The following is a 23,378-nucleotide window of genomic DNA, read 5'->3' on the forward strand; positions in this document are numbered from 1 at the left end:
AGATCAGAGCCTTCAGAATAGGTTCTCCTGTATATTTCAGGCTCTAAGCAACATTGTTTCACAAGCAAGATGAAGCCTAGGAGACAGAGCATAGGGTTAAAGTCAAAGGAAAAGATCTAATATGGAGTCAGATTTGTTCTGTTCTATTACCCAGGCAGAAGCCACTTGAGGATTTAAATCACTTTAAGTTAAAAATAACTAAAACTTTAAAGGAATTTACATACATAGGTGGGAATGTGCATAGCATATCTGGAAATGCACCCAAAGGATAGTAAACAGTGGCATCTCCAGGGAGGGCTGGAAGAACAGAGGATGAGGGAAAACTTCTTTCACTTGTGTATTTTTGTGCTCTGTTTGAAATTTTTTTAACCATTTGCATGTATTTCTTTTTCAGTTAAAAAAATGTGTAATGGAGCAAAGGAGTAACTAGCTCAGCAAATACAGCAGCCATGGAATCACTGAGTCATCACTTTTGATTTAAGCCAGGAAGCATTTATTGACTCTCACCTATGTGCCCAGTGCTGTTTTAAGACTTCTTTTATTATTATTATTATTATTATTATTATTATTAATTATTATTATTATTATTACTATTACTATTATTATTTTTATTATTACTATTTTTATTATTATTATTATTTTATGAAATAATAACAAGGTATCCCTCACCCCTGCCCATGGCTGGTGGAAAACCAACTGAGTTTTTATTGAGTTGTTTTCCAAGGAGTAGAGATGAGTTATAAACTGAACACATCTTCAGGGCAAAACAGTCGGAGTGGTTTTCCAGCAGGCCAGACAGCTATGAAGGGTTTTCAATAGAGGCCCCCAGAGGCTGAGAGAGAAATCCTCGAGGACCCTACAAAAAGCTGCCCAAACTGTCTTCTCCATGGCAATACTGAAATAGGAAAGAACAAATCTGACTCCATATTAGATCTGTTCCTTTGACTTTAACAAAGCCAAGTTAATACTCTCCGGTCTTTTCATGGGTTATGATGTCACAGAGGAGATGGACAGGTCAACAAGGAACCACTCTGCCGTGATCACGGAGACGGGGAGCGGGATGGGCGGCAACATGTGTGACGCAGCTGTAGCCGTGCCCGCGTTTCTAGGCAGGTACCCAAAGTCGCCTCGACAAGATGTCAAACACTTGTGCCCACGTCCTCATCACCTGACATGTATTAAAGAGAAATGGAAATGTATAAAAGGCCAATACCCTTGGTGGGTACACCGTCCAAAGAGCAAAGTCACAGTTTGACAACTGGCCATCTCGGTTCCCTGGGCTTCATTCTTGGAGAACCTTAAAAACCACTCCTCTGTCCTTAAGAAGTGCTGCATATTTGTCCTATCTTTGGCTCAGGGATGGAGCACGTTCAAGTGAACTTTAATGTCTGCACAGATTTGACTGTCTTTCTCCAGGTTCACTTGTCCATTCTAAAGAGGCCTGAGCTAAGTCCATCCTCCATAAGTTCTATTCCCTCCAGTGAAAACTCATCGAGCCTGCAATTAAAAGCCAACTGAACAAGACTCTCCTCAGCTAAAAAGTTCACCCACTCTTCACTGATTTCTTAATCTCCTTTCCTAGCTAATTGCAACAGACTAACAACTCCCTCCACCAAGCTCCCCAACTATGTCAGTTTGTCTCCCCAAACAGAAAGTGAGGTCCATAAAAGAGGTGACTCCATAGTCACCTCTGAATTCCTAGCATACAGTAATGTTAAGAAATAGAACTATGATTATGGCTTCTTTCCTTTAAAACCTTTCTGGTTATTTGATTGAGACCTTGGAAGACAGGTGTTTGCAGTCAAGTATCTTGATCCTCAAGACTCTGGAGGCCTTTTTCGGAATGGCTGCTCACTGATTCATTCAAACCACAGCTTCTCATTCCAGGAGTAGCTGTGATTCTCTGCCAGGAGTTTGTGGTTACTCTCATGCCAGAAGAGCTTTAAACTATATCCTTACATTGGATTTGTTATTTTTCCCCTCTTCCAAAAAAATTGACTTTCCTTACTGTCTTACCTTGAGGAATTTTTTTTCATAGTTAACCCTTTTGTAAACCATGCTTCTCGGGATGGGCTTGGCCTTACATATGATCAGTCATCCAACTCCCAGTGTGAGAGGACTCGGGTTCACCTCCTACCCTCCTGTCAAGGCAACTGAAACTCAGTACAGGAGCCAACAGGCACCCCAGGGCTTCTAAGGCTCGTGTATCACCCAGAATCCCTGCTTTCTGGTTTGTCTTGGCTTCTGAGGATTTCCCCTCACTTTCTTCACAATTAGCTGTGCAGCTTGAAAGATGAAGAAAGAAGGTTTTATTTCTTAATCAGCATTTTAAGAAACTTGTGTAATGAAGGTTTTCACGAGTTTCTAGAACCCTCCGTTGCCAAGACAGAAAACACACTAGATATTTTCTAAGTTTAGCTATCATGTGTATTTTTTCTTTTCTTTTGTTTTCTTAACTGCAAATAGACATTTTTTAATTAAAAAAAATAAGGCCCCAAATAGGATAGAGACTTCAAGGGGCATACAAAATTAAAGGGCAAAGACAGAAAAATGATAAATACTCTACAAGGTTAATATAATACTTACACTATGGATCAGATCAGCAATTCTCAGTAACAGCTAATTGAAATATGCCCATGAGGTAAAACGTCTCTCCTGTCAGGAGATGGCTAACAGAAAATAGAATTAAAAAAACAAACTAAAATTCTAAGTCTGGCGAGGTACAGAATTCTACCAGCTAAATGTGTCTTCTTCTGGAAAAGAGGGAGGCTCACCAGCTCTTTACTGTGGAGCCTGAGCCCAGGGGATGGCGGTGAAGTGAGCTCTGTAAGTACCCAATAGCAAACTTGTGATGAATAAAGAGATGTGAGCTTTGATGACAGAGATGATAATACTATTCACTTGTCCTGTAAAGTATGTCTTCACGTTCAATGATCAATACCTCGGCGTCCTCAGGGATTAAGATTATAGGAAAATTCACAGCCCGGGCCCAGACCTCCTCTTTGAGCTCATGACAATGCACTTAGATGTCTCAAAGGCAACTCGAGCTCCACCTGCAAAGAGCTGACTTCACGGTGCTCCTCCCATAGCCGTCCTACCCAGGGCCCCTGGTTGGGGGGCAAGGTCTCCCTGCCTCTCCCAGCTCAGGCCCATCACTCACAGATGTGACTGGACCCCACCTTCAGGGCCCAGATTTCCTCAGTCACCGAGTCCCACCACCCACACCTGACCTACCAGGTACTCACTGGCACTCACTCAGCACTGACTGTGTGCTGGGGACCACGCTGCACACTGTGCACACGTTATCTCACTGGATCGCCACAGCAGTCCTGGGAGGTCGGTACACCACTTCTTCAATTGATTAGATAAATTGTTTACTTCCTTGAGTGCATCATCCAAAGTGACACAGCTACTCAGCCACAAAACTGGGACTGAAAACCACTTGAAAATTCTACACTCCTACACCTGGCAGCCACCCTAATCTGACTCATCACATCACCTCCTGCAGAGCCTTCTAAATGTTTCTAAGCATTCTACAAGACAAAAGTGATCTACGAGAGCACCCCACTCCCCTACTTAAGATCTGTCAATGACGGTCCACTGCCCTTAGGAGAAAGCCCCACCAGGCCTGAGCACAGCCCAATGGCCCGGCATCCGCGTTCCCTGCGCGGCCTCGCCGCCTCACCCACCACACAGATCTACACGTGCCGTGTCCAGGACAGGGATGCTGACTCCGTACAATCCGGGGCTCGTCTCACTCAAACAATGATCACCTTCTTCAGTGTTCACCCTCTTCACTGCTGACGGTCAGAAAAATATTTTCTCAGGATGAATCAATATCTTTTTCCTTACAACTTCCTGTCATTGATAATGAGCTCCATCCAAAATACAGAAGACCTAATTCTCAGTCTCCTTATCTGTAAAGTGAGAATAACAAGGAAATATATGAATTTTTAAGTGAAATAATATACATGTGAGGCTGAGGGACAATTCCCAACATACAGTAAGCACTCAATATGTGCTTACTTAATATTAATAGGAATATATTGCATTCCAGCAACCTTAACACAATGTTTTATGGCTTTGTCCAACAGACTACAGACAAACATTTGGACGAACACCTTTGAGCAGATCAGCCCAAGCGTGCTGGGAGAGGTAAGCACTGACTCCAGTTACAGCTGCTGCCAACCAGCACTACGGGGCTGGGGCAGTTTGCTCAAACTCTTACATGTTGCTTGAGAATTTAGTTGTCATTAATGAATAAAGACAGGTGTTCTTTAGTCAAAATTCCTGAAACATATATCTTCAAAGATTGATGCAAATTTGATTTCAAGTACAACACTCTCACTAGAAATTATTTGAAAATGATAGTCTTAGCTCCTCTGCACATCAAAAGGGCATGATCTTAATGTATCTGACTACACCAAAAGTGTTGTTTAAAGGAATTTAAGATGAAGCCATCCTAAATAAGCTCTCAGTATCATCTTCACAAAGCCCCACCCAAGGGTCTCATTTCTCACTTCCACATAGGTGTTCAGGTAGCTTAACCTGGGTCTTGGTTTCTTATAACACGGGGGTGGGAAGAGTTGTGGATAGATTTATGTAGCAAATATAAACCTAGAGTATTTGCTGTGTAGAAATCCTAGAAATAAACAAATTAATATATAGTCCTACCCTCAAGAAGCTCAGCCTTTCCATTTACAACAGCATTAAAAATAAAATGAGAGATACATTTAACAAAAATTTACAAGATTTGTACATTGAATATTTTGATGTATCATCAAAATAATACTTAAAAGATCTACATATATGGAACACATCCCATGTTCATGGAATGGTAGACAATATTGTTAAAAATGTTAAGACTCCCCAAAGTGAGTTACATATTCAGTGGAATCCTTATCAATATTCCAGCTGACTTCTTTGCAAAAATTGAAAAAGTGATCCCAAAATTCATATGGAAGTGCAAGGGGCCCAGGTCAGCCAAAACAATCTTGAAAAAGCAGAGAAAAGTTGGAGGACTCACTTTAAAGGGTACTAAAGCTATAGTACTAAGTCAGAATGGTACTGGCATAAGTTTGGGTAAATAAATCTATGAGACATAATAAAAACCCAGGGGGAAAAACTTACATTTACAGTCAGTTTTCCACAAGGGTTTCAACAACACTCCATTGAAAGAATAGTCTATTCAACAAATGGTGCAGGGAGTGCTGAGTATCTGCAGGCAAAAGAATGAATCTGGAATCTGGACCCCCATATTTTAAATAAATAAAAATTAATTCAAAATTGATCACAGACAGAAACGTAAAAACTAAACCTATAAACTTTCTAAAAGAAGACACAGTATAAATCTTTGTGGTCCTAGGATAGGCTTTGGTTTCCTAGATACAATACGAAGAGCACAAGTGATAGAAGAAAAAAGCAGATAAACTGGACTTCATGAAAGTTAAAACCTTTTTGTTACAAATTATATCATCAAGAAAGTGAAATGACAGGGGAAGGGGGTATATCAAGTGACAGAGTGCATGCTTAGCAAGAAAAATAAAATAAATCAATACATCTAATTACCTCCCCTGTAAAGAAATTGTTTTAATGCTTAAAAAAACTAAAGTGAAAGGACAATCTGCAGAATAGGAGAAAAATTTTGCAAAGCATGTATCTAAGAAGAGACTAGTATTCAGTATATATAAAAAATGCTTACAACTGAACAATAAAAAGAAAATCGACCCAATGTTTAAATTTGCCAAGGATTTAAATAAATACACAAATGGCCGATAAGCACATGAAAAGAAGCTCAGCATCACTAGCCAAATCAAAATCAAAATGAGTTCTCATTTTACACCCACTAGGACGGTTTTAATCAAAACATGGACAATAACAAGTGTCATTGAGGAGGCAGAGATACCTCATTTGCGGCCAGTGGAAAGGGACAATGGTGCAGCTTCTTTGGAGAAGTCTGGTGTTTCCTCAAAAGGTTAGAGTTATATGGCTCAGCAATTCCACTCCTACATGTAGAGTCATCCCTCAGTATCCTCGGGGGGTTGGTTTCAGGAACCCCCCACCCTGGATACCATAATCCAAGGATGTTCGAGTCCCTTTACAATCAGCCATCTGGATCCATGAAGTGGAAATTACAGATATGGCGGGCCAACTCTACAGCCAACAGAATGAAAACATATTCTCACAAAAACTTGCACATCAATATTCATGGCAGTATCATTCAGAGTAGACAAAGGTTACAAACAATATCCATCCATCAATGAACGGATAAACAAAATTACCAAGAATAGGCCCACAAACTTTTGGTCATTGAATCTTTGACAAAGGAGGTGAGAACATACAATGGAGTAAAGACAGCCTCTTCAGCAAATGGTGTAGGGATAACTGGACAGCTGCATGTAAATGAATGAAGTTAGACTACTCCCTCACAGCATACACAAAAATAAATTCAAAATGGCTTAAAGACTTAAACACGTAGACAAGACACTATAAACGTCTTAGAAGAAAACATAGGCAAAATATCTGACATACATCTCAGCAATGTTCTCCTAGAGCAGTCTACTCAAGCAATAGAAATACAAGCAAAAATATACAAGTGGGATGTAATTAAACTTACAAGGTTTTGCACAGCAAAGGAAACAGTAAGCAAAACTAAAAGACAACCTATGGAATGGGAGAAAATAGTTGCAATAAATGAGACTGACAAGGGCTTAATTCCCAGAATATATAACACCTTTTACACTTGATAAGAAAGAAAAACAAACAATTCAATTCAAAAATGGGCAGAAGGCCTAAAGAAGCTTTTCTCCAATGAAGACATACAAATGGCCAATAGGCACATGAAAAAATGCTCAATATCTTTATCAGAGAAATGCAAATCAAAACTGCAATCAAATATCACATCTCACCAGTCAGAATAGGCATCATTCAGAAGTTCACAAACAATAAATGCTGGAGAGGCTGTGGAGAATAGGGAACTCTCCTACACTGTGGTTGCAGTTTGGTGGAGCCATTGTGGAAAACAGTACAGAGGTTCCTCAAAAGACAAAACATTGACCTCCCATATGACCCAGCAATCCCACTCCTGGGCATATATCCAGAAGGAATCGTAATTCAAAAAGATACCTACACCCCAATATTCAGAGCAGCACTATTTACAATAGCAAGACATGGAAACAACCTAAATGTCCACTGACAGATGACTGGATAAAGAGGTTGTAGTATATTTGTACAATAGACTACTATTCAGCCATAAAAAAAGTAATAAAATAATGCCATTTGTAGAAACATGAATGTACGTGGAGAATGTCATTCTAAGTGAAGTAAGCCAGAAAGAGAAAGAAAAATACCATATGAGATCGCTCACATGTGGAATCTAAAAAAACAAACAAACAAAAAGATAAACTTATCTACAGAACAGAAACAGACACAAAGACATAGAAACCAAACTATGGTTACCAGAGGGGAGAGGGTGTGGGAAGAAATAAATTGGGAGTTCAAGATTTGCAGATACTGAGTATGTATAGAGTAAACAGCAAGTTTATACTGTATAGCACAGGAGAATATATTTAATAACTTATAGTAACTTATGTTGAAAAAGAATATGAAAATGAATACATGTATGTTCCTATATAAATGAAGTGTTGTGCTGTACACAAGAAACTGATGCAAAATTATAAACTGACGCAACATTATAAACTGACTAGAATTCAATGAAAATATTTTTAAATAGAGAAAAAACGAAAAAAAAAAGAAAAAGGATATTATAAAACCAAAAGATTAAAGTACTGACTGAGGCTACAACATGGATGAACCTTGAAAGTTTATACTAAAATAAGCCAGACACAAAAGGGCAAACAGTGCCCTTTTAGGTGAACTGTATCTAAGCCTTTATTGTACTATTCCAGTAAATTTTCTGGAAGTTTGAACTCTCAAAATCAAAATAAAATGTATTATTCATTAAAAACCTAAAATGATTCCTCACAGGAGGGCTTTAATTATTAAATGCAGAAATGCATGTAAAGCTCCTGGAACAACACTTTGCACGTCCACACACAGTCACTGCTGTCACTGCCACTCAGAGGGTGGTGCCAGCGCTGATGAGGGCTGCCTCCAGGTGCTCCCCTGCAGAAAGGAGTGAGGGCCTGGGCTCTGACAGGAAGGGTGACCGGGAACATGGGTTAGACAGAGCCACGCCCCAGACTTTGTATTACCCAACTTTCTTATACAAACTGCTCCATGTAACATAAACACGCTACAGGGATGTAACTTACAACACAGGGAATATAGCCAATGTTTTACAATAACTATAAATGGAGCATAACAATAAAAATTGTGCAACTATTGTACACCTGAAACTTATATCATATTGTAAATCAGCTATAATTTTATAAAATGTTAAAAAATAATTTTAAAATGTTATCACTTCAGTATTCAATTCGGTTTTTAAGTAACTAATAAACAGCTTAGAATGTATAAAACATTTAAGTGTGATAAGTTTGTTTACATATTTATTTACTTTCAGCCTCCTGCTAAAAGAGAAATTAAACAATTTTTAACACAGCTTAACAACCATAACAACAAAAAGACAAAAGAGAGTGAAGAGAAAATGGAGATTCAATACTTAAATGAAACCAGGGGGAAGAAAACTCATAAAAACGAATGCCATGAAGTCAGGGTAAGTGTTAAAGGCCAACTAGAAATTCAGCCGTAAGATTCTTGGCAGCTAAAGCAAAAAGTAAAAGATGATGGGGCGGGTGGTAGAGCCCAGTGGTAGAGCATGTTCTTAGCGTGCACGGGGTCCCGGGTTCAACCGCCAGGGCCTCCTCTAACAGATAAATACACCTAATTACCTACCCCCCCAAAAGAGCCCCAATGAAAAGAAAAAGAGAAATTTCTTTCCTAAGAAAACCTGATGTTAAATTTAGATTAAATACTTGAAAAAAAAAAAGAAAGAAAAATAGAAAAAGATGAGTGACACAAGCGATAATGCCCGTGAGATAAATCTGCGGTGGCTGCTGGCACGTCCCCATGTCCCACGTGGGAAAATCTGAAACATCCTTCTCACCACTCAGAGTCATCCTCAGCCCACCCCACCCCTCTCCCTGTTAAATGCAGGAGCACAGGCAGGGCCCGGCCTTTGCTCTCTCTGTGTCAACACAGTGAGACAGGATGGAAGGGGCCAGAGCACAGCCATTCAATGAAGGCCACAGCAGTTAACATCAAAATGGTGAAGGATTCAACCCCCAGTAGGCCTTGAGGCTCAGGATGAAGAGATTTTACTTCTAGCAGATCTTGAGCTTCATTATACACCCGTTGTAATAGTAACATGGTGAATAACACGCCCCAAGGCACCATGGCCATCCCAAGGCTAGCCACAAAAGGTCAAAGGGTGGGAAATGGCCAAATCCCTGGGAATCCCAGCCCCTTGCCCTTAGGCTGCTCCTTCTAATTATTAGCATATAAAACAACCAAGCCCATGAAAACCAGCAACACAGCGCCACCTCGCGGTCATCACTCTCTCTCCCTCTTCGGAGAAGGCCCACACTTTGTCTGTGGAGTGTGTACCTACTTTTAATCTGAGCACCCAACCCCCACACCTCGTGGAATTTCTCCTGCCTTTCAATGTGTCTCTGTGAATAAATCTACCTTTACTCAACAGTTGCTTTTGAAACCTTTCCTGCATGAAGCCAAGGACCCACGTCTGGTGGGGCACATTCCAGGGGCTCAACCAAAGCCTGGGACACAGCCCTTCCCATGCCCCACATATGTTTTCTTGTATCAACAGGACTGGGATGTGAAGGGAGCTCTGAGGCCCCAGCTAAGGGACAGAAGTAGCCCCCAGGACCAAAATGGCGGGCAGCCCCTCCCCCAGCAGGGGCCCTGAGGTCAGCCCGGTTCTCTGTGGTTCTCTGTTGTGCTGACTCCCCAGCCAGAGAGCGTTCTCCTAGGCCTGTCCCCACAAAACCCTTATCTCCAAAATGCAAGCACATCATGTCACAGTCCTCTTATTCAACCAGGAAATTTTCAGCCCACTTTTTCCTTCCCTAGTAAAGAATCTATCTGTCCTCCCTCCCATCCCACCACTTCTTTTTTGTGAGAACTCTGTACTCCCCATACACCATCCTGAACGCAGGTGCCTTGCTGGCTGGGACCGAGATATTTCAGTCTCACACAGCCTGCATCCTTTCACTTTCCCCTTTCTACCTTAAAAAGCCTTTCCTGAGTCTCCCACCCCTCTGATTCTGAACTTCACAAAGTGCTGAGGTTGCATGCAGTCACTGTGTGCATACCTCCCAGGTTTTGACTAGGTTTCCTTCACAAGATCTTCATTAAGGAGCTTCATCAAGAAGTTTAAAGAGTCTTTTCTTACATCGGAGTGGAGGAGCCTGCATAAAATTTAAACGGCCTTGAAGAGAGAGTAAACCAGGGACAGAGAGGTCATAGGTCTTGGTCAACAGTGTCACGAGGCAAAATGTTCTTCGAAGGCTCAGAGTGGCTTCTGAACACGGAGTCGGGAGGGAGGAGGTGCCAGGCTGTGAGTGGGATGAGTGACACTGGGTACGCTACCCCAGCTGGGGAAGTATTGGATTTTGTTCTAGTTTTCCAAAGAATTTCTTACCACCTTTTCTCTTATTGTCACATACCATTTCCTACGGATTAAGAAAATCAATGTCAGTCATTTGGGCCACTTGGTAGAAGCTACACGATGCCATTCACAGGGCTGGGATGTAACAGCCACACCAGTCTAGGTTGAAAGACCAGTAGGGGTATTTCCAAGGTAATCACGGGCATGCAGCAAACTCCCCAGCTTCAATTACCTCATCTCAAAAGTGGGGCCAATAAAACTACCAAGCAAAGTGCGTGATGATTATGGCCGACATCTGTTTACTAGGTAAGTGCCCGTGACAGCTGACACTGGATTAGGAATGAATATGATCAACGAGGCACAGTCAGCCTGGTTACATGCACCCTGCCTTCATGCCTTGGTGCAGGAGCTGAGTTTGTTTAGCTGAAATGAACGCCCCCAGAGCAGCCCTGAAGGGAAAGCTCCCAGCTCTGCACGGCGAGGCGTGTTCCTTTCCTTCTCTGAGCTGATAACAGTTTGCAGTCGTCTGTTTTTACATTTATCCCTTTAGTACCTGCCTCCCCTCCGGAGTTTTTGCTTAAGCAGAACAGGTCCAGGTTTGTGTTGCTGCCTGCCGGATATTCTGGGCTGGGAGACAGGCGACTCCACGTCTGGCTCTGGTGCTGAACGGAGAGGGCAGAAATCCCAGGGGCCCATGCTGAACAGAGGCCCCTGCACCCAAAATTATGGTCTGACTTTGGGCAAATTACACCGTCTTCTTTACCCTAAGATTCCTCATCTGTTCATGAAAATAACTGCCCATGGCATGTAGAGTTTCAAGGATTAAAGGAAATCACCAAATTCACAACCTATTCAAGCGGCTACCAGTACGTCCTCAACAGGCACATGCTACCTTTACGGCTGTAACACACGCTAAGCGGGGCGGAAGGACACAGTAAACACTGCTAAGTGCCTGTTAAGTGTTTCATGTGTGTTATAATACTGTTTAAAACTTACAACAAACCCAGGAAGAAACGAATATTATAATGCATATTTCACAGATTCACCAACAGTTTAATGGAGGTTACACTCTAGTCCAAGGTCCTTTGGTGAGGAAATGGCGATTTAAACCTGAATCTGAGCCCAGGCCTGGGCTACACCTCTCTCCAATCAACCTCACCACTTGCCTATGAAATCCACCTGTCCAATACACGTTTGCACAGGTCAGCTCTTAAATGCAAAGTGTGCCACCGTTTGTCAATGTTTGTTAATTACCATAAAGTGCTCTCAGAAACCGCTACAGAAAAGACAGGTTGACCCACATCCCTGCCAACAAAGAAGAGATATTCTGCCTTGCGTTCTCCTGTAATGTGCAGAAACCTTTCCCTACACCACCAAATTCAAATGTATGCTTCCTCCATGTTTATGTTTGCACACGGCTTATTAAAGTAGAAGGTACCTGCAGTAATTCCATCTCGTTTCCTTTGCAAGATTCCAGATTATCCACAATCAGTCTGTGAATGAAAATACTACAATGTGAATTAAAATACTACAACCATGTCAGTAAACAAAGAATGCTGAAACCAAGTCATCAAGGCTGCCGCCACCCCCCAGTGCGGACAGACCTGAAGCCCAGCCTCTACAGCCACTCACAATGCTGCCCTCTGAACAGACTGAGAATAAGAAGACAGGATAATTGCCCTAGATAGCTAGGTGCTTGTCTAAAGAATGAATCCAGTGAGGTCAAATGATACATACAAAGGCACTAAATTCTTTAACTTGAGATGCCTGGATTTCTTTAGATAAAAAGCAATCTTTTATTGTTCCAACTCCCTGGTCTTTGTTGTAAAGCTCCTATATAATCCTAGTTCCTCCCCTACTTCTTGGGAGCAGTCCCCCAGACAGATTTGAAGGCTGTCATCCCGCCTCGAGTCCTCCCGCCTAATAAAGTGTAACTCTAAACTTTCAGGCTACACATTTCTTTCAGTCGACAAGTCCCAGAATAGACACAACTCATCAATTCTGTAATGGAACACACTGGATCAGGAACCAAAAGCGTGTTCTAGTCCAGAAAAACTACGGGTCCCTCTTTCTTTCTGTCATTATACAATCCCACCAGAACTCATTAATTTGCTCTCTGCTCATCTGGCAACCAAACTCAGAGAAGAGTCAACTCAGCAGAGTGCTCTACTCGGGAGAACACCCCGCAGCAGCACTGCAGGCTACCTGCCCTCCCGCACGCTCTGCCGACCCCTAGTGTCCTCCGTGGAGACCAGGCCAACAGAGGTGTTCCCAACAGCTGCAAAGTCCCACAGATTAAATAAAAGCATTATATTTTCTACGATATGTTATGTATATTACCATTTCTGAAAACAGCTTTGCCAGAAGCCCAAATTTTCCACATTAATCTGCATAGGCAATTCCGGCCCCCAAGGGAAAACAAGTCTTATGACGATGCTAAGGCCTCCAAAGTCCTCTCCAGGACCATCAACCAAACTGCCTGCAGGCCTACAGCTGCAGGCGGCTACATGTCTGTTTTTAAAGCAACCCCTTCCTGCCCTCGGGCGCTACAAAGTCCCTCTATGCCCTCCCATCTCAGGGTAAGAGCAGCCACTGCAGAAACTTGCAGGGCAGCACTGACAGGACTGGACACAGAGGATCAGAGCTAAACTAAGCCTTCTGATGACACGAGCTTGTCACTGTGTCATTTTACAGATGAAGGTATATATAGAGAGGTGGGGTGATCTTGCTCAAAGTCACACAGCTAATAAGTTGCAAAGTCTATAACTCAGCTCCACCCTCTGGCGTGACGCTCCAGCTGGGACACCCACAGGGTTCTCTCGTGCCTGCCTGACCAGTCCTTTTCTGTCACTCATAACCCACCACAGTGTCTGACCCTAGCCTGACTTTTCAGCCTCATCTCCCTCTAGTTTCTCAGGAACAAGGCTGCTCGGGCCACTGTGTGACTTCCGGCTCCCCAAACCCTCAGTGCTCAGGGTGGTCTTGCCTGTGCAACCAGCACCCTGCTCAGAGGCTCTTCCTTCCCTGCAGGAGGACGTTTCCACTCTCCGCAGGGACACCCCCTCTGGGAAGCGCTCTTCTCCCCCTCAGCACGGCAGGTGTCCCAGGCCACATCCCGAGCTGCCCCATTAGGACTGCCTGTGCCCAGGTCTGCTAGTCAGACCAGCAGCCTCAGAGCCAGGGATTATGCCCGGGTCTCCCTGCAAACCTACTGCCCGCCTCACAGCCCCCAGCCAGTAGGTCACCTGGAAGTCACAGCAAGTGCCCCACCCAATCCCGAAATCTCTTCATTTGCCAGCACCGCTGATGACTGGTCTCCAAAGTTTGGTCAGTTTCACACAAAACAGCAGCTTCCACTGAAGCTGAGGGTTTTCACTTCTGCTCCCCATCCTTAATGGAAACGTCAAGGGAAACCAAAAGACCTTTTCTCAACACTTTTCTGATGACACATTCCCACCCACATTACTCACATGCTCAAGAGTTTTGGGTCCACGTGATTTCGTTTCCCTTATGCTAAGTGGCTCAAAACACTGCAGGATTCTTTCTCTTTTGAGAGTATTTGTTTGTACTGAGTTTATTGACTTTAATCTCTTTTTGTCTCTCTCTTAAATGTCCCTAGCAGTTGCCACTTCTTAGCCCCTTCAGCAGCCTCCCTCCCATCATCTAGTCTAGGAAATCATCTGTGATGAGGGGCCCGGGGGCAGTCACAGAAGATGGAACAAAGGTACAGAGAGGCTACATAATTTGCCCGAGAAGATCAGCTTCAAGCCCCAAAACTGTGTGTCACGTCCCTCTGTTTAACACTTATGCTAAACTAGTTAACTTTTTATAGATTATGGTTATAAACAGATGAGGTATCAAAATACATAGAAGGACACACATCAACTCTAAGATGTTTATTAACTCCACTATTTTGTTTCTATTTATTTTATTTCTATTAAAAAATATTAGGAACCTCTGCAGTGAATATAACAAAATGTTAATGGGTGTTAAATCCAGAATATAGAGGCGTAAGTGTATCATTACTCATAATTATTTGTATGCTCACAAGACAAAATGATTTGAACGTCTCTCTCCCCTCCCCCTACTCGCTACTGGCTCTCACCTGAGCTCCCAGACCACACATATAACAGCCTTTCACTTTATCCACAGCTGAACTCATCAGCGTTCCCCCAAAGCTCCCTCTGCAGCTTTCCCTGCTCAGAGCACAGCAGGACCATCATTTACCTCATTAATCCACCCAGAAACCTGGGCCTTACTCCATCCTACCTTCACAGACATCATTCATCCTTTCCTTTTTACCATCTAAACATGCCTAAAATCTGTTCGTTTTTTCCCGGTGACTGTCCCACTGACTGTCCCACCGCTCAGGTAGAAGCCACCAACACTGCCCACCTGGACTCACGAGTCTCCCAAGTGGCCTTCCAGCTGCTCTCCCCTACTTGACACAAATTGGATTTTGTCACTCCCGTTCTTTTATGACTCTTTTCAAACCTAGTGTTCTTAGAAGAAACTCCAAGTTCTTCACATGGTGAAGGTGTTTGCCATGAAACTGTCAGCTCAGGGAGGGCAGGACCCCCCTCCTCCTTGGCCCTCCTCTTTCCCTAAGCCCCGCCCTCTCCCTCGGCCCCGCCCTCTGGCACAGCGCTGGCTCAGGAGGACCTGCTGAGCTACACCATCCTGTATTCTAACCCTGGTGTTCAATTCTTAGCAAATTGCTTCACTTATCCATACAAATCCAAGGTAGATTAGAAAGATTTTAGATGTTGAGCTAGACTTTTGATTTGGGGATTTTGCACTAGCAACCTGCAATTACATGTTCTAATGATTCTGTCTTCTTAAAACAACACCCAGATTTAAGGAGTTATTTGTGGAATGTCTTCGGAGTAAAAGGGACTGTACTTTTACAGACTTTATGTTGTATAACATGAACAACACGGACAGGGTCACAAATGGAACTGCCTCACAAGTGACAGAAGACAGGTGAGAGGCACAAAGCAACAGGTCGCAAAGACGGTAAGAGCAAATTTGTTTTGCCAACCCCCCCAAAAATGCCTGAAAGAACCAAAAATTCTGAATTTTGAAAGTAAAAGATTATCATATAGTGAAATAAAATAAATAATCCTCTTCATCAGGGTTTCAAAATCTGACTCCAGATTTTTTAGCAGGCCATACTGAATCCTAGCACAGAAAAATCAGATGGACTAGTGGTGAGTAAGTTCCAGGAAAACTGCAGTAATTCCTCCACTTGTGTAAGGACATACACTCACCTGCCGAAGGTGAATGTAGACTGCATTCTGGAGAAATTCGGAAGCTTCCAGGCTCCGCTTCTGGATGCCGAGGACACGGACAGCTTGGAAGCATGCTTCTAACTCAGTCACCGGAATTCTTACACTGCAGGGGGAAAAGGAGGCCCTCAGTCGATAGCAGAGATGTTCCTGTCGTGTATCACAGGCCGTGCCTCAGGGACTCAGTGCCTTGCAGCAGCCCGGCCCCAGGCGAGGACCCGAAGCGTGGCCCACCGAAGCAGGAGGTGCACTGTGCTTGAGAAATCCCATCCCCGATGGGGGCAAGAGGGGCTGGTGGGGTTGAGTGAACCTATAAATGCCCACAGAAATATGCCTGCATTCATTCAAGTGATACAAGCAACAGTAGCAGGCTATTTAACAAAATTTCAATTTTCAGTGGAAATTTTGCCATTCCTTTCCGCTTGTCCCCTGCACTCTGAAACAGGCTTAGGCTCTCTCACACCTGCAGCTCTGAAGCAATAGTTGTGAAGCCATTTTACTTTGCTGCAAGTGTCCTCGCTCCCCGTGTCACTGTGTCTGTCCTCTCTTAACACAGTCGGATATCTTCCTGGATCTCTATCTGAGTTCCTTTCTCCTCCTCCTCAGATCCTGAGATAAAGGACAAGTGAAGACACATGAACAGAAAAGGCACTGTGGACTTGACCGAAATCTACAGTGACCCCTAGGTGAGTGCTGCCCACCCCTTACCTTCGATTCTCAAGGTTCTGCACAGGGTGACATCCAGCCCAGAGAGGTGGCCCAATTAAAAGCTATGTGGCTTGGGCATGTTGACAGGTGCAGGAGCTGGTTCCGGTGCCAGGCCCCTCCCCACGTCTGCTCCCCTCTCCCCCGAAGCCCCGCTGCCAAGCACTCAGGCTCCGTGATCTGATGTCCTTCTCTTCTACTCTACTCCAAACCCTTTTACTTTTCCTTTTTTCCCTAATTATCCCCAGCTGGAGTGATTTTTCAATCGCAGTATCTAAAAAATTTCCTGCAGCCGAAAATGAGGTCTCCAGATATCAATGCCCATATGCTGCCTCCTGAAGAGAGCCGCTGGCTAGGGGACCCTCACCAACACTCACGGGGCATCAGACATGTTCCAGGGTCGGCCACCCCCAACAAGAGTTTGCTGTGACCCCTATGCCCGCACAGCATCCCTGCTCACAAAAATATAGTTGGCCCACTTATCGGTTATTAAGAAGCAAAAATACAAAATTGCTCATGTTTCTTACTAAAATTATCTATGAAGCGGAAAAGGGAATTGTAATAGAAAAGAACAATTTTGACCCCATGTTAGGTCTGTTCCTTTGGCTTTAAACCTGTGTCCTGATTTCTAGGCTCAGACTTGCTATCTCTGCACCATTTGTAAAAGAAAGTTGCCTTTAGACTGAAATATCCAGGACAGCCTCTTCTCCTGGCCGTGATCTTGAAGGATGCTAACTAATCTGCACTTATGTAGAGATGGCAAGTTGCAAAATAGAGAATAACTTTGTTTTACTTTTGGAGGTATTACAATGGCAACATGATTTGATCCACATGGACAGCTGCAAGAACAGCGGATTCAAAGGACAAGCAATTCATACAACAAGAAGTTTCCAACAACCAACTGCAGCCCCACCCCTTTTTAGTATAAAAGGAGACTCAATTCTGACTTGGGGAAGATGGTTCTTCAGGACATCAGTCTGCCATCTTCTGGGTCTGCCAGCTTTGCAAATAAAGTCACTATTCCTTGCTCCAACACCTCATCTCCCAGTTTATTGGCCTGTCATTTGGTGAGCAGAATGAGTTTGGACTCGGTAACAAAATGACTGCATTGGAGGTAGTATGTCTCCACTCTTTCCTCGTTTCCAATATGTAACATGCACATTATTTATGATCTAGTGCAAATAATTCATCAAAGACAACCAAAAAAGAAACTATACTCACCCAGCTATCAACACTGAAGTCAAAACCTGTCAATTTTATATGCTGTTTAAGAACACAACCGAAAAACCTAACATAGGGAGTCGATTACACGGAAATAAAATTATTTCTACTCCTTCAAAACTTTTTCTTTTCTTTTCTATTTTATTTTGTTTTGTTTATTGAAAAGAAAATAAAAGTCAAATCATTTTATTTCACGTATTTTTGTTATAGCTACATACTTTAAATACTACAAAAAGACTTATATTGCAATAAAAAATTGTTCATATATTAGTATAAAGATATATACACAATCAATGGGGATTAGGAAAAGAATGGACATTTACTAAAAATCCACTGCAATCCAGTCTTTTACAAGCATATCATGGAATATAAGCTCTATTATCCAGGGAGCCTCACCCACATTCTCACTACTGAGTCCCTTAGTAATCAACCACTAGGTCACCAGCATAGAACCATGTGATCAGTATTTTAGGAATAAATGAGGGAATTAGCTCATTCAATTCTAAAACAAAAACCCTAAAATAAATACTGAACTTATTTACGGATAAAGAAAATTTGTCCCCAAAAAAGTAAAGTTTCTTCCTCAAGGTCACAAAGCTAATAACTGGTAAAGGTAAGATTTGAACTCATCTGCCTGATTCTAAAAACTAAGGTGGAAATCCCATTCGACTGGGGAGTGTCCAGCTGCACAGCCTATCACCCTATCTTTGTTCAGAGCTGGCCTTAGACAGCCTGAGACAGCACCCCATTCCTGTGGAACTCGAGGGCAAATGATAACAATAAGGATTTTATATCCAGCAGTTTCTAAGATCTCATGTATATAAACTGTCAGCAGGTCAGCAGAAAATCTCTGGGAAACATGAGTGGGTCCAGACCTTTCTGCTGATTAGAAACTCAATCTATCAGGATAGAGTGACCTTCCCATGAGAGGCCACATGGACATAAACTAAAGGCAGCTGAACAATGGAAACTAGCAAGACCCCGGAACTCAAGTAAGGATCCCTGCCATCCCCCACCCAGTTGCCTCTTCATCCGCGTGGACATGAAGACAGAAGACCCGGGTTCTTGTCCAAGTTACACTATCATGGATTCTCACCCATAAAAAGGTACGACTCTATGCTGTCGTAAGTCCTTTCCAACTCAAATATGATGACACCAATATCTCAGCAGAATATCTATGTCTCCACTTCCCCTCTTCTAATAGGAGTCTATTTCTGTGGACACAAAGCAGAAATCCAATTTAAAAAACCATGCAAGAAGCCAGGTGAATTTCTGCTTAAGAGACTTTGCTCTCACGCTCAGTGAATGAAAACTCAGAAAAAGTGGTCCTTTTCCCTCAGCAAATGGGAGGTAGCCTGATTGTGTGTGTGTGTGTGTGTGTGTGTGTGTGTGTGTGTGTAAATCAAATATAATCATGTCTGGGATGTGTACAGATTATTTTTAATTTCACTGTAATTTCATGGGGATGAGCCAACATTTAAAGTAATTTGAATCTAGTGTTCTCAGTCTCAGTCTCTTTTGGTGGAGGAGGTGAAAGGGGAGAGTAAAGGAGGAAAGAGGTAAATGAAACAAAGAAGTAAGAATACTGCTAGGGAAAGGCAAGACGTTAATTTTGTTCCTCATTGCATCACAACAAATTAGGGACTGGCTTTCCCCCGATGTCTTATCGAGCACTGAGTTGCAGAAGAAGAGGCGACAACCCATTTCTCACTGAGATTGTGGCTGTACGTGGCATCTTATAGACACAAATCATTTACACTGATCAAACACTCTAGCAGCAGGCCGTAATTCTCCTGTTTTGAGAGACAAGAAAACAGGAGTTCAAAGAGGATGTATAACTTGACAAAATTCAGAGGACCAGTAAACTAAAGAGGATGAATTCAAACTCAGATCTGAATGCAGAGTCTGCTCTTCCCACTCCCAGGACTGGAAAATCCTTAACACACAGGCTCCCCAGCTCCCCTGCAGTGTTCCTGGCGCCAAGCATTTCCCATGGTAATGTTAGCCAGTTCTCACAGACACAGCGCTCTGTGCAGCCAATGACCTCCATCGGACCTTGATCATCTACCTGCCACGCCCACTAGGCTTCACCATACAGGCAGGAGAGCTGGCTTTCAAGTGCATACAAAGCCACCCCCGGTCTAACCTGGGCTCTTATGTGGCTTCTCCAGCCTAAAGGCAGCCATGAAACTGCTCACAGTCTGTACATGAGCCACACTACCTCTCTCCATCTGTCTCCCCACCTATACTACTACTTAGCTATGACCATTTTGAAAATCTTGGAAACAAATTTTTAAAAACAGAAAAGAAAGGATTCTGGAACAAGTGCTTAATACTTACAATTTTAAATGACAAGTTACAAATTGAGTATTGACAAACAAAATCTTCCTTTCTAAATGTCAGTTTTAAGCATTTAAATATATAATAGCAAAAAATTCTCACAAAATTAACAAAAACATAAACAATAAACTGGAATAAATTCAAAAATAATGCCCATGTTCTAAATGGAGAAACTTCAGGACTATACTGAGTGTTAAAGTAAGAGGTATGAATGTAGAGACATAAACATATTGCATGGAGGAAAGCAGTTTTGTAAAGATGTATGTTCTCCTAAGAATAATTCAAAACTTACTAAAAACTCCCATGAAAATTCCAATCTGATTTTTTTAACTTGAACAAAATATTTTGGAACCCTTCAGGAATAATAAAGTCATAATAGTAGACAAGAAAATTTGGGATGGATGAAAAGAATAAAAAAAAAATCAGATTGCCAGTGATTAAATAAATTTTTACAATATGTAAGATATGGTGCTGGAGTAAGGAAGGGAGATTGACAGAAAGGAACCATGAGTTCAAAAAGAGACTCTAGTGTATGTAATTATTTTGTACAGATGGGATTTCAAATCAAAGAGAAAAGTATGAATTCAATAATTGTCCTGGGACAATCAGAATCACCTAGAAAGAATAAATTCTATTCCTGTCATAATGACCACAAGATAAATTGCACATAGTGATGTAAATATTAAAAAGTACTAATAACAGCAAATACAACCCTTTGCTCTTATTAACTCAACTTCTCCTCACTATAACAAGTACTATTATAATCACCACCTTAGAGATTAAAAAAACTTACAGAAGAGATTTATTCCATTATAAGGAAGTATTTCTAAGAATGTCAAAGATAAAACCCACAAGGAAGACATTTACTATCTTAAGAGTAGTTTGAGCCACAACAAGAATAAAAAACTTTCTGAACAAAATGAAAGGAAAGAAATGACAAGAAAAATCTCTGTGATACATGTTGATGAAGTCACGAAGTAAATTTTCATAACATACAAAGAGCTGTCACAAAGCAACAAGAAGCTCCCTCACTTAAATGTTTGCAAAGGACAAAATGAATCATTCATTTTAAAAAATTCAAAAGGCTAATGAGTGAAAAAAGCTCAAAATTTCACTGGTCATCAAATGCAAACTAAAACGATGAAAAAGCACTTTTGCTTATCATATTGGCGAATATTTTTAAGATATTCTAGTTAGTGTCCATCTGTTGGAGAACAAATCATGAGCGACTTTTTCAGAGGATGACATATCAATGGATATGTAAACTCTGAAAAACGTACATACACACTGACTCAACTCCACTTCTAGGAATCGTTTCCTTTAGAAAAAAAACAATCAGTCCAAACAGATGTATCCATCAGGGCATTTACACAGCACTGTTTACAAAGGTGGGAAGAAAAACTGAAGTGAAATAATATCCAGCGATAGAGAATTGGTTATATAAGTAATTGTGCATTTTTTCATTCCCCAATGGAGAAGGAATTTCTAGAGTCACTTGAAAGGAGTCTGTGATGAATGTAAGTGTCACATCCAGGGACTAAATTTCCAGAAGCCTTAACTAAAGGAATATACATACAAGATCACAGGAATGTCTGTACAAGAAGGATGCAAGTCAAACATTCTTTCTGACAGTGGAAAGTGGAGAAAACTTAACTGTCCACCATTAAGACAATGTTACGGTAAATCAAGGCGAGCTGCGGGCGCTGAGGGAGCCGGCGTTTCACCGTGGTCCAGGGCCTTGTCCACAGCACTCTCCCACCAAATGTGTCCGTGGACAAGAGACGACACCCGCACATCAGGAGACCCCTCCAATCTATCTGAAAGGACCGGGTGAGTCTGGAGTGGGAGGAAGTCTATGATATACCCCTGAGTGAATAAAGCGAGCTGCAGAAAAACATATAGTATGGTCTCATTTTTAAATAAAGCATATATACACACACCTATACATTGATTTCTCATATGTGTATATATATGTATCTCATAGGCATAAAGGTCATGAAATATATATACCAAATTTTCCACAGCTTTTACTCTCAGGAAATAATGGGAAGTGAGTTAGGGGCCTTCCTGTACCACCACAGTTCTCTTTTCAGTATTTCAGTTAAGTATACTTGGAATTTAAATGTTTATTTAAGTCCGAAGAAAAATGGACGATGCATTCCTTAAGACAGAATGCTACACTGGTCATTAAAAATCATGCCAGGGGAGATAGAATATTGTAGAAAAACATGTAATAAGCCGAATGGAAAATGGAGATTTCCGCACAGTAAACAGGGACAGAGTGCTCACTGGTTTTTATGACAGAGCTGATACACACTGACGAAAAGAACAGAAAATAAATGTTAAATTGTTAATTATTATCTCTGAGTAGCGGGACCAGGATAGACTCTTTTGCCCCTTTTTTCAGACTTATTATATTAAATGCAAATTATTTTTCATCTGAAAAAAATCATTTTTAGGCGTGTAGTACCACGCATTGGGGAATAATACATGAATACTTACAGAAACAAGTAACTAGGAGACACCGCAGCAGCGCTACACAATGTAGAACGGGCGATCCTGATTAACATGGTGCAGTTACATAAGGACCCACAAAGTGAGAGCACCTGCTGTAACAGGGCGTCGCCCCCTTCTATTTGTCAGTTGTGTCTTCAGGTCTGAGGCAGTTCTGAGCACGGCCAGTGTCAGTGCTGGTGTCTGGATGGATGCTACTGGAGGTGAGGGCACCTGCAAGTGGAGAGGAAGAACAGAAACCATCCTCTGCCTTTTCTGTCTTGTTTCTTTGTTACTTTAAAAGAGAGGAATAAATAAGATAAACTGTGTATCTTCCCTACAGAAATTTCAGTAATGAAACCGTTTTTAAAGTCTTCACAGCTTATATTCTGCCTATAACTGTCTTTTCAACAAAGCATCATATTTATTAAATGTGAATTGACTCAGTTAATTAACTCCCTGTTGAAACATTCTAGTAAAGAACATGAAATGCCGTATGTAAAAGAACCACACCTGCAGTGACTAGCACAGCTGTCTTGACGGCAGTGTATTCAGCCCGCACCATCCTGTGGTCCTGAGCTCCTGATGCTGGTAAGAGAGCACGCTGCCGCCTCAGATGGAGAGATACTGTGAAAGAGTTTGAACTCTACAGTACTGACAAAACATAACTGACAAATCCCAGGTTCCTTTGAGGCTGTCATTTTCTGTTTCTGGCCAACCCCTGTCAATGAGCAGAACCACCC

The 23,378-nt window shown here is 42.1% G+C and overlaps 1 long non-coding RNA gene across 1 annotated transcript in view; it reads right to left on the bottom strand.

Moving 5' to 3' along the window:
• The window catches only part of LOC135320555 (uncharacterized), a 101,284-nt gene that overhangs the window by 38,421 nt on the left and 39,485 nt on the right, over positions 1-23,378 (bottom strand). Inside the window, exons 8-9 of the long non-coding RNA XR_010379735.1 lie at positions 22,645-22,869; positions 15,859-15,982 (exon numbers count right to left, since the gene is read on the bottom strand). This is a non-coding gene — a long non-coding RNA (uncharacterized LOC135320555). The remainder of the gene's footprint in view (positions 1-15,858; positions 15,983-22,644; positions 22,870-23,378) is intronic.

The sequence above is a fragment of the Camelus dromedarius genome, unplaced genomic scaffold (genome assembly GCF_036321535.1).
Source record: "Camelus dromedarius isolate mCamDro1 unplaced genomic scaffold, mCamDro1.pat HAP1_SCAFFOLD_14, whole genome shotgun sequence".
Classification (NCBI taxonomy): Eukaryota; Metazoa; Chordata; class Mammalia; order Artiodactyla; family Camelidae; genus Camelus; species Camelus dromedarius.